The sequence below is a fragment of the Sceloporus undulatus genome, chromosome 3 (genome assembly GCF_019175285.1).
Source record: "Sceloporus undulatus isolate JIND9_A2432 ecotype Alabama chromosome 3, SceUnd_v1.1, whole genome shotgun sequence".
NCBI classification, from domain to species: Eukaryota; Metazoa; Chordata; class Lepidosauria; order Squamata; family Phrynosomatidae; genus Sceloporus; species Sceloporus undulatus.
This window is the reverse complement of record NC_056524.1, coordinates 257244384-257264000: the sequence shown is the minus strand read 5'-3', so window position 1 is coordinate 257264000 and position 19617 is coordinate 257244384. Positions and strand designations below refer to the sequence as shown.

Genomic DNA, 19617 nt, shown 5'->3' with positions numbered 1-19617 from the left:
ATTATTATTATTATTATTATTATTATTATTATTATTATTATTATTATTATTGACAGCCACCAAGAGGCCCAGCCAAATGGGGACATGTTCCTCTGTTCACTTCCCATTGTAAGTTATCCACCAAGGTGACCAATACCATTGCCATCCCATAATCCATTACACAGTTGTAGCAGCTTAATACTGCTTTGATTTGTTGATTTGTAGTTTGTTGTAATTCATGGGAGCAGACTCAAACTCTACAGGAGAAAATCCTAAGTATCTTGCTAAACTATGCATCTCAGAATTCACATGACTGAGCCATGACAGTTATAAAGACCTATCAAACTGTTATAATTGTATATTCTGTTATTTCTAACAGAAATGTTCCATTCTTCACATCTTAATTGTACTAATTTCTATTCTATTACCTTTTCTTCACTTTGAAGCAAGAGAGAAGTACAAAAACTTCACTTAAACTAAACTGATTTGTCCAATAGTGATTAATAGTGGTGGAATTAAACTTTATGAACAGAGAGAAATTACCAAAGGCCTCTATAATGCTAAGTAACTAAAGATGATAAAATTGGGGGAGTGTGGGTTTTGAAAAACATAATCACTGTTTCTTTTGATTTGATTTAGTCTTTTTGGCAGCATTTCTATAGATGCTGCTTTGGATTTAAAAATATAGTGTATGCCAAATAAGAGAGCCAGCTGAACGTTTTACAAGCTGATAGTGACATCCCCTCCCGCATCTCAAAATGGACTTTTAAACAGGCTAGCCCTTTTTCCTCCACCCAAGAAATGAGTATCTGAAAACTGATATGAGATAAATACAATTTAAAAGCCAAGTGCATTAAAAGAGAAAGCTACAATCTCTCCTTGCCCCTCTCAAAAAATGCCTGGAGTGTTCTTCACAATGGAAAAGAAAAGAAGTCAATGGGAGGAAAAGAAGAAGGGAGAATGCTATATCAAGGATATATATGAAGAAAAGATGGGGGGGAGCCCGACAGCCTTAAAGAGCACAGAGGATCTGGGAAACAGGAGGATTATGTAAATGACGACAAGAGCCTGAGGCAATCAAAAATACTTGAGGAAGCCAAATTGAAAAATGAGCATCAAATAGTGATGAGAATCGCAGCTAATACCAAGGAACATTTTAAGCATAATTATACACCAAGAGACTGACAGTGGGGAAGTAAAGTGATGGACTGTAAAGGAACAGGAAGACTCCTTTGCAGCCATTGTTTCTGCACCTGTCTTTTAAAAGGGAAGAGGGCAGCTGTTTCTTCCCCTGAAGACGTGATGTGCAGCTATGAATGAAGACTGAATGAACAGGAGGAGCTGAAACCTGCAATTAACTGGATTGCTCTTGATAAAGCAGATCAGTCCAGGAAGTAAAACAAGTTTTCATCCAAAGGCAGTCCACATAATGGAAGAGGGATGGTCAGACAGTCTTTTTAAAAATTATTTCTTAGGGTGGCAGGTTAGTATGGAAACATCTTCACAAATACAGTCACAATCATAATGTATTTTTTTCCCCATCCAGGTAAAGCTCTTTAAAAGATTGAGAGGTTGTATCAGATGTCACCTTTGACTGATGCAATGGCTGTCCAATATGATAACAGCAGGAAGAAGTGCTTGTTGTTGCTGCTGCTGTTGTTGTGTGCCTTCAAGTCATTTCTGACTTATGGCAACCCTGTTATGGGGTATTCTTGGCAAGTTTCTTCAGGGAGATTTGCTTTTGCCATTTTCTGAGGCTGAGAGTGTATGACTTGCCCAAGAGTACCCAGTGGGTTTGAATAGCTGAGCCAGAATTCAAACCCTGATCTCCCAGCATCCTAGTCCAATTCTCAAACCACTACACCATTTTTGGCCTCAGGAAGAGGCCCGTGGCTATGAAATTCACCATCTGAACATGTAGTGCTAACCAAGAGTGAAGCCAAAACATCCAGTAATTTCAAAAGGGAAGCCAATGAAATCATGGAAGATAAGGCTGTGAACAGGACCTATATACCCTAAAGGCATAGGAATATCATATTTAATAAATAAATAATAAATAATAAAGTTTTTATTTATATACCGCACCTTCCTCAGATCAAGGCGGTTTACATACATTACATGACACATACAGTACTTTAAAAACACACTATACAATATATAATAAAATAAAACCAGCAAAAAACCCCAATAGCCCGTCCTCATGGCCACGGAAGAGGAGGGAGGCCCACAAGATTTTATGCGGGGAATGCTAGCTGGAAAAAAAAGGTTTTCAAATCCTTTTTAAATTGGGCCAGGGAGGTAGTCGAGCGGAGCTCGGCGGGCAGCGTATTCCAAAGGGCCGGGGCGGCGATGGAAAATGTCCGCCTTGTGACGGAAGTAAGCCTAGCCCCCCGGCACCTTCAGTAATAGCTGCCCGGATGTTCTGAGGGTGCGGGACGGAATATATGGGGAGAGGCGGTCCTTCAGGTAACCTGGACCCAAGCCATTTAGGGCTTTATAGGTAATCACCAACGCCTTATATTGGGCCCGGAAGCGAATAGGCAGCCAGTGAAGATCTTTCAGCACCGGTGTTATATGACTGGTCCTGGAAACACCAGTGACCAGCCTGGCTGCCATATTTTGCACCATCTGAAGCTTCCGGGTTTGGTATAAGGGTTGCCCCATGTAGAGTACGTTGCAGAAGTCCAGTCTCGAGGTTACCAGAGCATGTACAACAGTTTCAAGGTCCCTCTGGGCCAGGTATGGGCGCAGCTGGCGGATAAGCCGAAGCTGGTAACAGGTGCTCTTGACCGTCGCATTCACCTGAGCAGTCAGATGAAGCGACGAGTCAAGAAGCACCCCCAGACTGCGCACTGAGTCCTTCACAGGGAGCGTGACCCCGTTCAGGACAGGTGGAACTACCGTCATTGCTGGACCAGGGGAACCTATCACTAGTACCTCCGTTTTCTCTGGATTCAGCTTGAGTCGGTTTTCCCTCATCCAGCCCATTACTGACTCCAGACAGGCCACGAGAGGAGAGACGCCATACTCAGTCACTGCATCAGTCGGAGACATAGAGAAAATAATTTGGGTGTCATCAGCGTACTGATAACCCCGCGCCCCATGTCTCCGGATGATCTCTCCCAGCGGTTTCATGTAAATGTTAAATAGCATGGGAGACAGAATAGCTCCTTGAGGGACCCCAGTTATAAGGGCCCGCTCATCAGAGCACACGTCTCCCACCTGCACCATCTGGGACCTCCTGGAGAGGTAGGACCGGAACCACTGAAGTGCAGTGCCCCCGATTCCCACCTCTGCCAGGCGTCCCAGAAGGATACCATGGTCTATGGTATCGAAAGCCGCTGAGATGTCCAGAAGCACCAGCAGGGACACGCTTCCCCTGTCAATGCCCAGACGGAGATCATCGACCAAGGCGACCATGGCCGTCTCAACCCCGTAGCCCGCCCGGAAGCCAGTTTGAAATGGGTCCAGATAATCCATTTCATCCAAGACCGCCTGAAGTTGGATTGCAACCGCCCTCTCGATCACCTTTCCCAAAAATGGCAGCAGCGAAACTGGCCGATAATTATTATGTACCAGGGGGTCGAGGGAGGGCTTTTTTAATAAAGGTTTTACAATGGCCAATTTAAGATCTGATGGAAATTGGCCCTCCCTCAAAGATGTGTTAATAATCCGGCGTAACAACGAAGTTACCGCCGGTCCCCCCTGGGCCGCTAGCCACGAGGGACAGGGATCGAGAGAGCAGGTTGTCTTCCGAACACTTCCGAGGATCTTGTCCACATCACCGGTACTTACCGACTCAAACCGATCCAGTATAATAGAGTCCACGGAGGCTCTGGACACCTCTACTCTAGGTTCTGCTTGAATGTCGGCATCAAGACCTTCGCTTATCCGAGAGGTTTTATCTGCGAAAAAGTCGTTAAATCGGTCACAGCAGGCCTTAGAAGGTTCAAGGATCTGGTTCAGGGTGGGAGGGAGCTGAGTTAGCTCTCTGACCACCCTGAACAACTCTGCCGGACGCGACTCTGCGGACGCAATACGAGCACCATAGAACGAATTCTTTGCTGCTCGCATTGCCTCTCCGTAGTCCTCTAACAGTTGGTCTATTTAAGGCCATCTTGGAAGCTAAGCAGCATTAGCCCTAGTTAGCACTCAGATAGGAGGCCGCCAACAATGCTTCTCGGGGCCCACTGGCCCAGCTAGAAGGTTTTGCTGGCCTCTCATTGGAGAGACCAGAAGATTTAAATAAAAACAGCGTGCTTTGCGCAGCCATTAGACAGGGAGGAGGTGGGGCTAAGCCTATTTAAGGTTCTTCTGCCCTTGCCTCCCTGTCAGTTCAAAAGAGCTGGCCCACCCTTCCACCTCAACGACAGTGTAAGATTCATTCTGGTTGCTTCGGAGCTGGGTAGGAATTTTTGCCCTTGTTTTCCCAAGGTTTTTTTTGCCTACCCTATACTGCTAGATGAGGAATTGGATGATTGGCTTGGGGTGTGGCCATAAATAGGCCTCATGCATAGGCGGGGGGGAGAAAGTCAGTTCGGTGAGCACCTCGGCACCTTCCTAAAGGGTGAAGGTGGGTCTCTGGAACGGAGGTTTACATCTTGAGGCTAAACACGAAGGGAAAGAGACTTGCCTTGGGGCGGGCTTGAGATTCAAACCCTCACTTAAGTCTTGAGAGTTAAGTGGGGAAGTCTTGGGTTGGCCTTCCGGATGAGGGCCAGCCAGGGGCAACCCAAATTATGGATTGCCCTTGGGGATCAGGTGTTTTCGCCCTTTTTGGAAGCTGGGGAATTGGTCTTGGAGCAGACCATCTGCCAGCTGTTCCTACACAAAGTTCTCCCCCCTGGGCTTGCAGTTCTCAAGAAATAAAGTTGAATAGGTTGAATTTTAATAAAGTTGCCCATTTTATAACACAGTTCTCTGTGTCTGGTCTCATTATTTAATGAGTTGGTCAGCAAATACTGTGTGCCATATTTCAGGGGAAAGAACTGGCAAAACCACCACACCTAAAAAACACCCTATGAAATTCATGGGGTTGCCCCAAGTTGACAGGTGATGTGCACAAGGTCGTGAACAGTTAATAGTCATCATGGATATTTGTTTCCCCCAGGTAACAAGGCTCTGAAAAACTGTTGTTGAGAAACAGCAGCATCTATTCCCACGTGTCATTTCCCTTAACATATGCATTTTGTATGCAACTTTCCCCTAATATGTGCTTTTTTTGGTACACAATATGGAGAAATACACAATCCAAAAAAAAATTAAATCTTTTTTGGCTTAAATATGCAGGCCCAATGAAATTCTTGTTGGCATGAAACATAAATACACAGATGGAGTGCTTGAAAGAAAAACATTACTTATGAACACAACAATTAGAACAGGAAAAAAAATGAAGTCCATCAGCTCAGTGGTAAACACAAAGTGGTACAACTGACCAGCTTATGGGATCTCCAGGTAACCCTGGAAACTACCTGCTAACCTATAATACATACAAGCACACAACTTCCCTAACTGTGGTAACTCTCGCAATTCTAGAATCATAGAAACGTAGAGTTGGAAGAGACCACAAGGGCCATCCAGTCCAACCCCATTCTGCCATGCAGGAAATCTCCATCAAAGCATACCTGAGAGATGGCCATCCAGCCTCTGCTTAAAGACCTCCAAAGAAGGAGACTCCACTACACTCCGAGGAAGGAGTGTGTTCCACTGTCGAACAGCCCTTACTGTCAGGAAGTTCCTCCTAATGTTGAGGTGGAATCTCTTTTCCTGCAGCTTGCATCCAATTCTCCTCATATACCATAGGCCTGATCCATCAGGACTTTTCTTATGTCACCCAGACCTTTCCCCCATCTTGTCTTGTCTTTTACAAATTATTTCCTTATTAGAAAATAGATGAATGGATAAATGTTCATGCAATATATAGAAAAGTCTACCTGCCTAGCTGGGGAATGAGGAAAAGCAAAGACTGACAACTAAACCAGCACTCAGTTTGCTGATCAGTACCTCTCCTATGAAAAAAGCATCTCTTGTAAGCTACCAGTCTGGGAGAAAGCCAAGTTTATTCATTATGACTCAGGAACCTGTAATGCATTCTGTTTTATACTGGGTCAAATTCATTACTATTCTCATGCAAAGGTGACTGCAAGAAAGGGAGAGTATTGTAGGTCTTAAGAAGGGGTGTAGGAGAAAGAACTCTAGTGACAAGGAGAATTACCAAGAATTGGATGAGGTCAACTTATGTATAAGTGAATGGCCAAAGCTTTGAACATGGGAGAGGCTAATAGATGTATTGAGAAGGTATGCCTTCATTTAGGCATTTCTTACTTATTTGGAGTGTTTATACCATGGTCATTAAGAAGAGCTCACCAGGCACTTTATGATCCATTTTAAATATAAAGCAAACAAGGCAAGAGTAACTAGAATCCTTACTGCAAAAATAATCTAGTGTGACACCACTTTAATTGCCATGACTCAATGCTATGGAATTCTGGGAACTGTAGCTTCCCATGGCACCAGAGCTCTCTGATAGAGAAAGTAAACATCTCATATAACTACAATTCCTAGAATTCTATAGCATTGAGCCATGGCAGTTAAAGTGGTGTCAAATTGGATTATTTCCAGTGTGTGGACAACCTCCAAGTTTATCAATGTTCTAGAAACCAAGTCATATGAGGATTGACTTAGAGCAGTGGTTCCCAGCATCTGGATTTCCAGATGGCTGGGACTTCAGCTCCCCTAATTCCTAACTGTTGGCCAAGTTAGCTGGGGCATCTGGAAGCTGAAGTCCCAAACAAATGGAGGACCAAAGGTTGGGAATCAATGACTTAGAGAGTTAGGAACGTTTAGCCTGGAGAACAGAAGATTGAGGTGACATGAAGAAAAAAAAACTTTAAATATATGAAGGGACATCATGTAGAAGATAGTTCCACTTGTTTTCTGTTGTTCCAAAGACTAAAAGAAGAACAAAGGAACTTTTAAGAGATTCCACCTAAACATTAGGAAGAATTCCTTTACTGTAAGAATTATTAGACAGTAGAATAGACTGCCTCAGAAGGAGCTGGACTCTCCTTGTTTGGAGGCCTTTAAACAGAGGTTGGATGGCCATCTCTCAGTAATGCTTTCCTGCATGACAAGGTAAAAGACTAGGTGACATTTGTAGCCCCTTCTGACTCTAAGATTCTATGATTCTATCTGGTTGTCAGAATTGTTTTTCAGGAGGACAAAAGGACTGTCATTACAAACTTATCGAAAATCAGCTGAGTTCACATTTACTAAACTGTGATCCATGTCTGTGATGAATGCCTGGAAAATGACTCATCGGCTGTGAATCGAATTCTCCTGGCTAACAAAAGAAAAGTATGGCCAATTGTGCACTTTGGTGCTCATGGGAACTGCCCACATCTTAGAATTCATTGAGGCTGTAACTGTCTATGTTGGCAAAAGGATAAATGTCAAATCCATTGATCATTTGTATTGTCCTGATACAAACAAACACACAAAAACAAAACATTTGGCAAGCTTCGAGGAAGCAATAGATGATAGAAACTCTGATGGCCCCATTAATGTATCTCTCCAAGGTTTAAAATACACTTATTCAATCAAATTACTTTAGGGAATGGCACTTCCCATCAAGATGACAGATGAGTCCCAAACATTTGTACAGAAAGGCACACAGAAAGAGCAAATAAAAATAGGGACGTGCCAGATTCTTTGCCTATTGTTTTAAAGTGAGAAAAGGGGACATTCAGTAACAAATATTTTAAACAGATAGACTTTGCTTATTCTTTTTATGAATGACTGATACCTGCTCTTTTGCTGCTCCTCTTCCAGACCAACCACTTACATGTCATTAAAAAAAAAAAATGAGCACACACTAGAAAGTTTATCCTGGCATAGGATTGCCCAGCTGCATAATGAATGGGACTACTGTATCTTTAATTATTAATAGATATTGAATCAGAAAGAGGTACAATAAAATATTATATGTATCCTCCCTTTGTTGTTGTTGTGTGCCTTCAAACCCTGAGGCAAACCTATCATGGGGTTTTCTTGGCAAGATTTGTTCAAAGGAGGTTTGCCATTGCCTTCCCCTGAGGCTGAGAGCATGTGACTTGCCCAAGTTCAACCAGTTACCCCTCTCAACCCACAAGTTATCTGGTGCAGCCTGCCATCCCATATGGAGAGTGGGAGGAAGAAGTGTCCAGCTCTGCTATTGTAGTTGTGTATCTTTAAGAGGCAAGGCTGAAAGACTTCAGTGCTAGTGTGTGAGTCAACAGTGTGATGCGGCAGCTAAAAAAGTCAATGTGAACTAAGGCTGCATCAATAGAAGTACAGTGTCTAGAGCAAGGGATGTAATAGCATCATTATTTCTGTTTGGTCAGGCCTCACCTCACATACTGTACCCAATTCTGAACACCACAATTCAAAAGGGATGCTGAGAAGCCGGATGGAGCGTGTCCAAAAAGGGCAACAAAAATGGTGAAAGATCTGGAAACTATGCCCTGTGAGGAGAGGCTTAGAGAGTTGAGTATGTTTAGCTTGGAGAAGAGGAGGTTAAGAGGTGATATGATAACCCTGTTTAAATATTTGAGGGGGGGGGGTCACATTGAGGATGAAACAAGCTTGTTTTCTGCTGCTCCTGAGAATAGGACCTGGAGCAATGGATTCAAACTATAGGAAAGGAGATGCCACCTCAACATTAGGAGGAACTTCTCTGACAATGACTTATTATCTTACCACTATGAAACATTATTTTATGCAGTAGAAAACTTGATCAGCCATGTCTTAATACTTTCTAACATTAACAATCCAAAGTTATTAGGCTTTGATATGATTTACATCTTTCAATAAAACACCAGTTTTTTTTACTGCTTATTATTCCTATTAAATCTGAATCTATGTGGCCTATAAATAATAAAGCATACTCTCTTAATAAAAGTGCTCTCAGAGATGTTTTGGTTGAACTTATGTTAATTGAAGGATTTGTTTCTAAATGGCATTTCTTGCACTATAAAATAAAGTAATTAAAAAGAAGCAACTGATGCTGCATACTGGTCTAACAATGAACAACTGCCAATAAACTGTGAAAATAAAAATGTCCAGACAGTCATTGTTGTTCCAGTAAGTGGGTTGGAAAATAGCAATAATAGCCAGACTTTTTAAAATATATGAATAATCATTTTTTGAGAAAAAAAACAGGAAGTTATATTTTAAGTCATTTGGTTTAAACTAAGGTTTAAATCATCCAAACTTACTCTATGCCATAATTCCTTCCTGGTTCTGTACCAGTATGACATATGTCCAACGTCACTATATCAAATCAAGACCAGGAGGGAGGGAGGGAGGGGAGAAATGGATTTTCCTCACTCAAATGGAGAAGAGCTTCTGAATAAAAGAAAAGATCACATAATATCTGTAAGAGGTTTATCTAGCCCTGTTTGGTATCCAGTGAAGTTCCAGGAAGACTATTCCAGAATGGCCTTCAAAACAATAAAACAGAATAAAACTTCACAATAAAACAAGCTACAACAATTGCAATATCAGAAGTGCACAATCCAATATACCAGGAGCAATAATATTACAATATGTAGCCTTTGAATTTACTGGAAAATGTGTTAGATTTTTTTTTAGAAAAGACTTGCAATTTTCCCAAGACTTTAACACTGAAATGCAATAATGTCTTTCATTGCCTAAGAGGTATGCTCCTGAGGCATTCTTCCATCCCATACTTCATCCCATTTCTCAATTCTACACTAGAACCATCTAGTGCTATAATTCACCAGATGAGAGATCCAAGGATTCCACAAGCTGGAACAGTAAAAAATGACATTAAACTGGTATTATTCTGCAGTATAGAAACACTTTAAGAGAAATAAGGACACCTATGAGACAGAATGGGAGCTGGTGCAGTATAATGGTCTGAGTGTTGGACTATGACTCTGGAAACCAGGGTTCAAATCCCGGCACATCTGTGTAAACCTGCTGGGGTGACTTTGAGCAAGTCATATTCTCTTAGCCTCTGACAATGGTAATAGCAAAACTCCTCTGAAGAAACTTGCAAAGAAAACCCCATTATAGGTTTACTTTAGGGTCACCATGAGTCAGAAACAACCTGAAGGCACACAACAATAGAGGCAGAAGACAGCTGCAACATTTTGAAATGCATTTCCTAGCAAATGATTTTATTCTTATGGAGCAACATGGCTCCAAAACGTATGCCATTTAAGTTTACTTTTCATTGGAAAATATGGATCCCCTTGCCTCTCTTTTTTTTTTTACAAGCTCTCAGACAAAATGGCTAAACAGTTTAACCATCTTGCCTCCATTGTAGAACACCTGCAGTTTTTGACAAGTGCTAGCATGTTGAAATTCCTTTCAGCTTCTGTACACTGTGGAATCTGTACAACTATGTACACTTTACTGGAAATGAGCTGCTGTTGTAAATCTTGTAAATATCATTTGATAGTATAAGTGGAGATAGTTTGTATTGTTTTATATTGTTTTCAAAAGACAGTCCTGAAGGGTTTTCTCAGATGCAACACTTCACAAAGAAGCTTGTTGGAAAGATCTGCAGGATACTTATGAAATAGACATTTAGACGTTTCTTAAGGTTCCCTAGACTCTAGTGTTATATATTTTGGGATACTCAGAATGTACAACAAATAATATTCATTACTTTGAATTTGTATTCTAATGGGCAGATGGATTGTCCAAAGCTGTACTAAAAATGTGAATATGAATGAACTTACTCAGGGCCCTGCAAATCCTCCCTGGACAAACAGTGGCATTTGCTCCCCCTGTTCTTATGATGTGATGCTTTGCCATGTCCTTTCTTCTTATCTCTGCAAAAGGAACTCTGGGATTCATAGTTCTTTACATGAACATCAAATAGCTAGGAACAAATTGATCAGTCTCTCAGCAGAGCCAACTGGCTGACTTCCACATCAGTAAGGTGGTAAATCTGCTTTGAATGTTAAGTGTTAAAGGTGCTATCCAAGGTGCTAAATTTCATCCCCCAAACAGGTTTGAAACCTTTGATAACTCCAGGACATATCCTATTATAAAAAGGCTCCTTCTGGATCTAAAATGCCTAATGGGGCATGGTGAAAATGTCCTTAAATCTCCTAGAAGGCATTTAGGGGCATTTTTATTTTTAATTTCTTTTTTTAAAAAATATTTTTTGCAGACAGGTGCCTTCTGATATTTTCCCAGGCCTGCCTTAATTGAACACATGTGTATTTTAGAAATACATGTGTATTATAGAAAGATACTATTTTAAAAGCATTTAGTTACAGTCATGGTTCAGGAGTACAAATGTAGTTAATTACTGCTAAATATATAATTTCATAAAGTAACAGCTTCCACCTTTATAAACAGTAACTAAATTACTGCTCCTTTTGGCTATCAAAGTAAATGCTACAGGCTCTTGGCTGTATAAGACCATAATACAAGACATACTGTCCTCACATCTATCTTGCCAAGACCTCAACACCCTCAAGATAGCAAGAGGCACAACATTAGTCAGCATTTGAACCATGAGAACTTTATATTCTTCCAGCCCCATTTAGTGAGACCGCAGTCTGGAACTACGAAAGTAATAATAATAATAATAATAATAATAATAATAAATTTTATTTATACCCCACCCTTCCATGAATATGATCAGGGCGGCTTACAAGTATTCCAAAGTTTCACAAAAGGAGTGATGTTAGCCCTTGTCAAGTTAAATTTGTAATGTACCATCATTATCTCTTTTTTAAAAACAGGAAAAAAATTAAGTAGAATCTTTGGTTACATCAAATGCGTAATTAGGAACAGTATAGGGACAGCATTTTTCCATGTATTGGGTAAACAGGGTCAGTCAGAAAAAAGACTATGTTTATATGATGCTACTTCATAAGCGTGCTCAGTCCTGTTATTCTGATTTACATCAGCCAAGCTTTGGGTCCCAATTTCTTTTTAAATTTAGGAACCAAGTATATTTTAAATTATGCCAGCATCTCAATGCAAGGGGTGATATGCAATTTGTAATGAATCAGTCTTACAGTCTGAGGTCTATTTTTTTAATATCACACACACATATATAGTTAAGTTGATAACTCATTCCCTTGACAGGTTTATTGCTGAAAGAATCTCTAGCAGTTTGCATCATAAAACACTTTTTCTCCCTTGGAAACTCTAAGGAAACCAATATATGACTATTTGAGCCATTTCTATGACTGCATTAATGCACAATGATTTATACATATACGTTCTGATTCAACTCATCCTTATTTAGAGTAAAACCAAGCAAATTGGGGGAATTAATAATGCTTTTAAAACATATGCCTGGACAATATCCAGGACTCACTTTTCCTTTACCATATTTCATCATCACATTTCAGAATAATGGTTTGGGAATGGTCTATTTTGCATAAAAATCCTTCCACTTTTCTTTCCCTTTGAGAGGCATGCATGCCTGGAAGAAAATGCTTTTTATGTTGCAAAGAAGTCAGGGTGCCCACAAAAATGCAGAGATTTAATCCTGTACAATGTATAGAACAAGATCCTATAAATCATTCTTCCATTAATCTAAAGGGATTTATGGGTCTGTCCTACGATGTTTCCTTTAAATTACACATAGCTTATGTTATATACCAAGAAAACTCTGTGATTCATTCGCCTTAGGGTCTCCAAAAGCCCAAAATTACACACAATAAGAAGCTTATGTTATGCTGATACAGGTGAGTACTGAGAGCTTTTGTACTGCTTCTGGGCCTGCCAAAAACTGCTCAGATTTCCCCCAAGGTCCATCACAAATACAGGGCATTGCCGAAATATCTGGGGGGAAATCTGCAGATATATGCTCCATGGTTTTACCTAGGCACACTCAGAATATGCAGTGGCATCTACTGGCTTCGTATCAATGGAACATTAAATCCATTCTAGCTTACATCTTGATTTTGAGAGGAAATGCATGGCAGGGAGCAGGATAAAGCGGCCCTTGTGGTCCTTTCCAGTTCTAAGATTATTTGATCTAAAGTGCTGAATTTATTTGGGGGATAGGATTCAGAACCTTGGATAGCTTCTTTAAAATTCCAAGTGAAAACTTAGAACAAGTTCATCATCCAACTGTTATGGAAGCCATCAGCTTCCACCAAGAATATGACAGTGAAGTTTCAGAGCCTTTATCATCTCAGTCTGCTCCTTCTGGTTCTGAACTGTGGGATAATATTTATACATTGTTGCTGGAGAATCTGATGCACTATTGGTACTTGTTAAAAATGAATTTTACATAAGCAGTTGTCTTGTTTTTGTTGTGACCAGCTTCTCCCTTTTGAAATAAGGTGTTTTGAATCTATGGCCTGTTACAGACAGCCAAAATAAAGCTGCTTCAAGTCACAGTGGAGGCATGGTGTTTCAATGATGCATGCGTCCTAAGAGTCCAGAAGCCACACCAAAGCCACGCTCCAGTCCTTAGGGCTGGAGCATGACTTTGGTGTGACTTCTGGACTCTCAGGACACATGCATCATTGAAACACCATAACTCCACTGTGACTCGAAGCAGCTTTATTTTGCCTGTCTGTAACAGGCCTATAGTTATATAAGTTTTCTTATTTGCAATTTTCCAAATTGCATGATGCAGTTCACCAATCAATAAAACACAAATATTAGTACAATGGTTCCAAACTTTGGTCCTCCAGACATTTTGGCCTTCAGTTTGTGTGATACCTGACCATTTGAGATTTCTGGGAGTTGAAGTACTAAACATCTGAAGGATCAAAGTTTGGAAACATTGTGTTAGGCTAAAGTACACATAAAATTTTTTGGAGAAATAACATATAAGATTGGATTATACTAGAGGAGATTGCTTACAATATCAATCAATCTTTATTGCTTTCGGCCAATGGCCATTGCAAAAACCAAAGTAATAAAACAACACACATAAAATTTCCATAAAACCAATATACAGTGAATAGTATCAAACAACAGAAGTTTAACATTAGCAATTGTGAGTAACTTATATGACATAAATATGTTAAAATTCACAGTTGAACCCTTTTAGATCAAATTATCCCCATTACAAGGAACAGCTATCTCTGCTATGTATTTCTTCCTGGTCTTTTTAGCAGCAAGGGTGAACAAAGCTACATGCCAGGTAACATATTTATCTGTGCCCATAAGGAGGTAAAGTACTTTTTCTTGAGAGTTCGAAAAGACTTTATTATTGATTAAGGGTAAAATAAAATGCTCCCTAGTATCTTTATATAAAGGGCAACAGGTTAAACAATGTATCAAGTCCTCTGAATGGGGGCAGCCAACAATAAATCTCCATTCATTTTTCAGAACTTTTTAAAGCCTCCCATCTCTTTCAGCTGAATAAAACATATTAAGCTTTCTGTGAAAGCTTGACGCAACTGGGCAAAAGTCAAATTGTCAAAATAATCCAGGGGATTACTAGGGGAAATTGCTTACAATAATGGTCAACATTAGGCAAAATTATATGCAGAATTGGGTATATTGGAAAAATGCATACAGAAACTGTTATTTTTAAAACCAGCATGACAATTTGCCACATTATGCAGAAAAAGAATTAAAAAAAGATGGAAAAGTGAAAAACTGAGTGAAACTGTCCATTTAGTCATCTCTGATGCCAAATAGGATAGTATAGAATTACAACGTTAAATGCTCACTTCAAGATGCAACCCTATGTTACAGTTACTTAGGATTAAGTTCCAATAAACCTAGTAGGTCTTCCACTCAATGTCAATGAGACTCACACACTACTTCATTTTAACTTGTTCCCCACACTAATGCCCCATGGATGTAGCCAATCTACTGAAAATAATGCCATATCTGCTTCTCCACATGTTGATTCACCAAAATCCAATATGGGACAATTATCTCCCCATATGGCATGTGTATCACAATAGCAAAGCACAATAGGTGTGTTGGGACAATTTTTGTCCAAGCCATTTGTGTGTGTGTGTGTGTTTAAAAATATATTAAGTCACTAAAACTTGGAGACTTTAGCCTAAATCTTGTTGGTATCCCTAATTAGAGCAGAGCCATCAGATCAGTTGGATTTCTCTATGTATAGACTCACCAGAATGCCAGTATCATGGACAGGTTTGAATGCTGGACTAAGACTTCAGAAAACCAGGTTTCAAATGCTTTCTCAGCCATGAATAAATTCTGGGTGACCATTGGCAAGCCACACATTCTCAGCCTCAGAGGAAGGCAATGGCAAGTATCCTTTGAGTAAATCCTGCCAAGAAAACCCAAAGATAGGGTTGCATTAGGGTAGCCATAAGTCAGAAATTACTTGAAGGCATCAACCACAAGAGGATTCACCATTCTACTATTGATACAGTGGCTCTACTGAATCTACTATTGTGACTAATCAACTGGATTCCAGCCATAGTTTACAGTTCTTCAGATTAAAATATAACAGAATGCCTTGGCTGTAGGTTTGTTTTGTCTGATTTCCATGGTAAAATGTGAATCAGGGGGAAGTGTAAAAATTTCTGTCCTAGAACCCTTCCATACAACACAGCTATAGGACTATGATTCCAGTTGAACTGACATAACAACATTCTATGGAATTCTGGGATTTGTAGTCTGGTGAGGCACTACCATTCTTTGGCTCTGAATTCTAAATAATTCTTCTGAAACTGCAAACCCCAGATTTCCATAGGATTGAACTAGAATGGCTGAAATAGAATCACAGTGTTGTAACTGTGTAGTGTGAAAAGGCCCCTGTTGTATGAGGGTTAACACAAGTTAGTCCTATAATGAACTAAAGAGAGACAGAGATACACTGAGGATTGCTGAAAAACTGGGGAGAACAATTAATTTCTTACCTATTGAAAATCAACTGCCTTTCCATCATAAAACAGAATTTAATGAGCACCAGGTCTCCAGCACAGAGAGGGGGGAGGTTATGGGTTTTCCCCCCCTTCCAGCTTGATTGATTTGTAAAGAAAAAAATGTGAATATGATGTTCAGTAACCTTGATAGCTGAAAAAAGTGGATTATACATCTAAATGTGGAGGTCTCTTGTGCACCCTTGAAATGTAGATATGAAATCAATTCCCCATCTGCTAAGAGTGCACATAGTAAGCACATATCTACACTGCTCTTGTACAAAAGCTTTTCCCATAATTAACATTTTAAATTCTAATTTTCTTTCTGTGATATGTCTGCCTCCCTTTGTTTTTGAACCTTTTCCGCAAGCCTTACTAAAGAAAGACCTTCAGCTAGCTGATCTTAAATGGCAGTATTCACCCTTGAAAAGATCAGTTCTTAGACACCTTTCCAACAATAGGTCCCAGAAGGCAATACACAATTTTTTAAAAAATGTGCAAGATAGTATAATTATAGCTAAGAACACAGCTGTTCAAAGCTTCTTCCATAGACAGCAAAACCCAGCAAAAGTCTTTTCAACTGACAATCCTTCAGCTAGCCAGAAAAAAAATTTATAATGAAGGAGGCAGTTCCATATCTTGGGGAAGTTATATTAAAAAGAGGGTGTCATGACAGGGAAGACCCTGCTCTGATGTCTGTCAAACAAAACTATGGCAAGTGAATAAGACAATATGAAAAATGGGACCCATCAAGGATCAAGATGGAGACCAATTTGGATAAGTTTCTTAAACCTAAAACCATCTCTATGGGTCTTAAACTTTGCCCAGCAGTATTCGATGAGGCAGAAGGCACAGACTGGAGAAAGTGTTCATGGAGGCATGTAGAAACCAAGAGTGAGCTGGTAAGAACCAACCTCTTGAACTGGGTCCAAAAGAAAATTGGTTGCCTAATGCAGTTATAATGTGTGCAGCGATGCAACTTCCATTGCTCAGTTTCACATAAGAAATGCCTTGCTAGTTCAGGCCAAGACACATTTGAAGCAGAAGCCTGTATCTAATGGCAACCTATTTCCCTCTGAAATTTCACAAGTACCATTCAAAAGGGATAACTATTTTCTTGCAGTTATGATCGAGAATCATGGATTTCTATATTTTGATCCAACATCAGGTAAATATTTTATTTAGGTACTCACTGGTTTGCTATTGAAGAAGTCCAGGAAGGTGACATCTCGAGATGAAAATTCAAGAATATTTTTTAAAAAATGATTTTAAGAAATGTTTGACTGTTGGAAAATCTTGACAAGGAGAATGCTGGACTGAAAACAATATTTTGTGTAAATTTTGCACTTTTTGTTTTGGTACAGAAAAAATAAAATACATGTAGAGAATAAGTCCCAGGATGCAAATAGTCTTGGGGAAATGTGCAGTTTTCAAAGATTTTCTTGCAGTGTGAAGAAAATTGATAAATTTACTTATTGTTAGTGATCACTTCCTTTCCATGACAACTAAACAAATTGCCATCAATGCATCTTTGCACATTTTCTTTCTTAATAGCACATAATTTCTCCATTTTGTGTGCATTCACATTTTCAGTCTGTATCATGTCTTACTGTCATCTTTTTTTCCCTTTAAGAGAATCATAGAATCATAGAGTTGGAAGAGACCACAAGGGCCATCCTGTCCAACCCCCTGCCATGCAGGAACCTTCAATCAAAGCATCCCCGACAGATGGCCAGCCAGCCTCTGTTTAAAGACCTCTGAAGAAGGAGACTCCACTACTCTCTGAGGGAATGTGTTCCACTGTTGAACAGCTGTTACTGTCAGGAAGTTCCTCCTACTGTTGAGCTGGAATCTCTTTTCCTGTAGCTTGCACCCATTGTCCATGTTCTAGTCTCTGGAGCAGCAGAAAATAGGTTTGCTCTATCCTCAATGTGACAGGGCTATCATATCACCTCTTAACCATCTCTTCCCCAGGCTAAACATACTCAGCTCTCTTTCCTCAGAAGGCTTGGTTTCCAGGCCGCTCACCATTTTGGTCACCCTCCTCTGGACACACTCCAATTTGTTAACATCCTTTTTGAATTGTGGTGCCCAGAACTGGACACATTATTCCAAGTGAGGCCTGACCGGAGTGGAATAAAGAGGCACTATTACTTCCCTTGATCTAGACGCTACACTTCAATTGATGCAGCCTAATATAGCATTGACCTTTTTAGCTGCTGCCATCACATTGTTGACTCATGTTCAACTTGTGGTCTGTTATGACTCCTAGATCCCTTTTGCATGTAGTCTCATTAAACCAGGTGCCTCCCACCCTAAGAGTAACATATACACTGTAGAAATAATGTACTTCAACACCACATTAACTGGCATGGCTTCATCCCACAAAATCCTGTGATTTGTAGTTTTTTGAGGCACCAGCACTCTTTTGCAGAAAAGGCTAAAGAACTTAAAAAAACTACAAATCCTTTGATTCCATAGAATCACTTAAAGTGGTGTTAAACTACAGTATTTCTACAGTGTAGATGTGCACTTTAAAAAGCCCCCCAAATGTTTAACCTTCCCTCATGGTTGGTCTTTTCTGTCTCTGTATTTGTCCTAATGATAACAAAAATCACAACCTCCATTTGCTTCAGGTAACTATAATGTCTCTCCTATTTCTACAGGTGTGAGACATCATGAGTGTGCATAGGCTATGCAGGTAGTATTTGCTGTGATTTCAGTGTCTGAACAGTAATTAACACTTCGTTATCTATTATAATGTTATAGTGTTTAACTGCAATTCTATGTGTTTGCTCTTCTCAGAGTTTAGGAATATACATTTTTCAGAAACCTCTGAACTCCATAGCCAGAATGATCCCACTGGCCAGACTGGCTGGAGAATTCTGAGAGTTGCAGTCAAAAAAGAACAATTCCAAAGTCTGGATAATTATGGCCCTTTCCAGAAGGGCCTTTTAGTATGTACTCTGTACGTACTAGGGTTGCTAAGGGGCGTCTCTTTCAGACGCCCCCAACCCTAGTACGTACACAGTATTCTACATAGGTGCCGCCATTAGGATGTCACGACCGCGCTGCATCCAAATGGGGCGGTGCGGACATGACATCCTGGCGCCCTTTCTGCAGCGCAGGAAGGAGCTCTGAAATGGGGCTCCTTCCTGGGTTTGTGGCACTGGTGCAGCCTTTAGGCCAAAATGTTTATGGCCCCAAAATGAATTGTTTTATTTGTTATGTCAGCTACTGGGGTGCAGTCCCCCCAAATTTATGTCAAACAACAAACAGCTATGCCACCTAATACCTGATATGTTTACCTAGAGATGTCAGGGACAGTACTTAGGGATGTCCACATGAAAGCATGTGTTCTATATGGGTTGTCGAGTTACACATCACCAGGAAAGAGGAAATGCCTGAAAACAAAGAGGGTATATGATGCCAGTGTAGTATTGTGGTTTGATTGCTGGACTAGGAATCTGAAAAGACCAGGGTTCAAGTCTCTGTTCAGCCACAAAAACCCACTGTAGGTGACCATCCAAGTCATAATCTCTTGGATTTAGAGAAAGGCAATGGCAAACCTCCTCAGAATAAATCTTGCTAAGAAAATCCTATGGTAGGGTTGCCATAAGTCAGAGCCAATTTGAAGTCACACATCGACAAAAACATTTCACATGTATAGGTGCATCTTTGGGGGGGGGGGCGACAATTTTGTAGCATCTTAAAGGTTTATTTGAACCCAACACCTGAGTGTTATTGTCACTTTTTCTTTTTTGACAGAGGGTTAAAACGGAGTGATTTCTCT

General features: G+C 40.2%; 1 protein-coding gene across 3 annotated transcripts in view; it reads right to left on the bottom strand.

The window, feature by feature from the left end:
- Positions 1-19617, bottom strand: part of NLGN1 (neuroligin 1) — an 892554-nt gene that overhangs the window by 734976 nt on the left and 137961 nt on the right. The window contains exon 1 of one of the 3 annotated variants that reach the window (XM_042457843.1): positions 15065-15203. The exons of the other annotated variants lie outside the window; for them this stretch is intronic. The gene's annotated coding sequence lies outside the window, so the exon portion shown is untranslated. Of the gene's footprint in view, positions 1-15064; positions 15204-19617 lie in introns of those variants that run through there. 3 annotated transcript variants of the gene reach the window in all.